The sequence below is a fragment of the Piliocolobus tephrosceles genome, chromosome 4, assembly GCF_002776525.5.
Source record: "Piliocolobus tephrosceles isolate RC106 chromosome 4, ASM277652v3, whole genome shotgun sequence".
Lineage (NCBI taxonomy): Eukaryota > Metazoa > Chordata > Mammalia > Primates > Cercopithecidae > Piliocolobus > Piliocolobus tephrosceles.
In genome coordinates this window covers 155,451,603-155,454,202 of record NC_045437.1, presented here as the reverse complement: position 1 = coordinate 155,454,202, position 2,600 = coordinate 155,451,603, and positions in this window count along the sequence as shown.

Genomic DNA, 2,600 nt, shown 5'->3' with positions numbered 1-2,600 from the left:
ATAAAATTTAAAAATAAATTTTAAAAAGGGCTGGGCGCGGTGGCTCACACCTGTAATCCCAGCATTTTGGGAGGCCGAGGTGTTGGATCGCCTGAGGTCTAGAGTTCAAGACCAGCCTGGCCAACATGGTGAAACCCCATCTGTACTAAAAATACAAAAATTAGCCAGGCATGGTTGTGGGTGCCTGTAATCCCAGCTACTCAGGAGGCTGAGGTGGGAGAATGGCGTGAACCTGGGAGGCAGAGGTTGCACTGAGCCGAGACCGTACCATTGCATTCCAGTCTGGGGAACAAGAGTGAAATTCTGTCTCAAAAAAAAAAAAAGGAAAAAGAAAAGTGCTTTGGGAGAAAAGGTTTTATGCAAATGGCCAATCATGATTAATTGATGGGGAGTCTCTCAGGCAAAGGATCAGATTTCACAGATAAATGTGTGTGTGTGTGTGTGTGTGTGTGTGTATACATATATACATATAACTTGGCTCTCCTGAGAAGAAAATGTTCATTCAATGTAAGGCAAGGTAGTATAAGGCAAGTATATCCAAATCAGGGGTGTCCAATCTTTTGGCTTCTCTGGGCCACACTGGAAGAAGAATTGTCTTGGGCCTCATACAAAATATAATAACATTCACGATAGCTGATGAGCTAAAAAAAAAAAAAATCATAAACCAGATCTTATGTTTTTAAGAAAGTTTACAAATTTGTGTTGGGCGGCATTTAAAGTCATCCTGGTCCCAGTCCACGGGTTGGACAAGCCTGATCTAAATCAAGGTTTTCCATCCTTTAAACATGTACCTTTTCATCATCTCCATTCATTCAGTGAGCATTTTCTGGGCACCTGCTGTATGATAAGCACTGCATCAAGCATTAGGAAACTGAAATAAAGATGGGCAGCCCCTGCTCTTACGGTGCTGGGAAACAAACATACAGAAGGAGCTTTCCCACGGAATGCGGTGAGCACACACACAGGCAAACAAAGGATGCTCTCGGAGTGCCAAGGAGGGGCACTCACCCATGACCTCAGTGTGGCATCACAGTCCACAGGGCATGTGCAGAGGAAAGTCTGGCATTTCTTTTTTTTTTTCTTTCTTTCTTTCTTTCTTTCTTTTTTTTTTTTTTTTTTGAGACGGAGTCTCGCTCTGTCGCCCAGGCTGGAGTGCAGTGGCTGGATCTCAGCTCACTGCAAGCTCCGCCCCCCGGGTTCCCGCCATTCTCCTGCCTCAGCCTCCGGAGTAGCTGGGACTACAGGCGCCCGCCACCTTGCCTGGCTAGATTTTTGTATTTTTTAGTAGAGATGGGGTTTCACCGTGTTAGCCAGGATGGTCTCGATCTCCTGACCTCGTGATCCGCCCATCTCGGCCTCCCAAAGTGCTGGGATTACAGGCTTGAGCCACCGCGCCTGGCCCTCTTTCTTTCTTTCTTTCTCTCTTTTCTTTTCTCTTTTCTTTTTCTTTTTCCTTTGTTTTTTTGTTTTTTTTGAGACAGAGTCTCACTCTGTTGCTCAGGCTGGAGTGCAGTGGCGCCATCTTGCTCGCTGCAGCCTCTGCCTCCTGAGTTCAAGCAATTCTCCCACCTCAGCCTCCTGAGTAGCTGGGATTACAGGGGCCCGCCACCACTTCTGGCTAATTTTTTTTTTTTTTTTTTGTATTTTTAGTAGAGAGGGGGTTTCACCATGTTGGCCAGGCTGGTCTCGAACTCCTGACCTCAGGTGATCCACCCACCTTGGCCTCCCAAAGTGCTAGGATTACTGGTGTGAGCCACCGGCCCTGGCCAAAAGTCTGGTGTTTCTTGAGAGTCAGGGGAGTGGTTAGCTGAAGGGGGCAATGGGGCCAGTTATGTGGGGTCCTGGGGACCTCAGAGGGAAGTCTGTGCTTCACTTGAAGAGTATGGGGTTTAAGAAAGTGAGTGCTGTGGTCAGATCTGTACTTTGGAACAATCACTCTGGCTGCTGGTGGAGAACAGGTGGGAGGGACAAAGGACAGGAAGTATGAAGACCCCTCAGGAGGCAGCGGCAGGCATCCAAGCCAGAGCAATCACCTGAACTGAGGAAAGGGGTGGAAGGAACCGACTCAAGAAATGTTGGGCCAGAATTTCACCTGAAAAACGAGACAAAGAGGACCCTTAGGTTTTCAGTCAGGTCTGTGGTTAGAGTGTCACCATCATAGGAGAAAGAAACCATAACTAGTGGGTGGGCTGGGAGAGGATGAGCTCAGTTTAAGACTTGGTGAGTGTGCAAGAGCTATAGGCATCCAGAAGGAAGCATCCGGCAGGCAGGTGGATACACAGGTCTGAAACGGAGGGAGGGTTTGGGCTGCGAGGCTGGGGAGAGGAGGCTGCAGTGAATGTGCCGTGAACAAGTTTATATGAGGGTGATTGGGGAAGAGGGAAGAGGGGGAAAGTGCAGGAACGTAATGCCTCTTGACCCTAAAATTCTCACTCGCTGAGAGTAAGGGTGAGGGGAGGGGCTGGGGGTAGGAAGGGAGTGTTTGGAACATTTATTATGGGAAACAGGAGAGAAGCTGACCCAGGCACAGCTATGACATCTACGAGGAGTCAGGGGACTAGTTCTTGCCAATGGAATGTTGATCGAGGATGACATGTCAC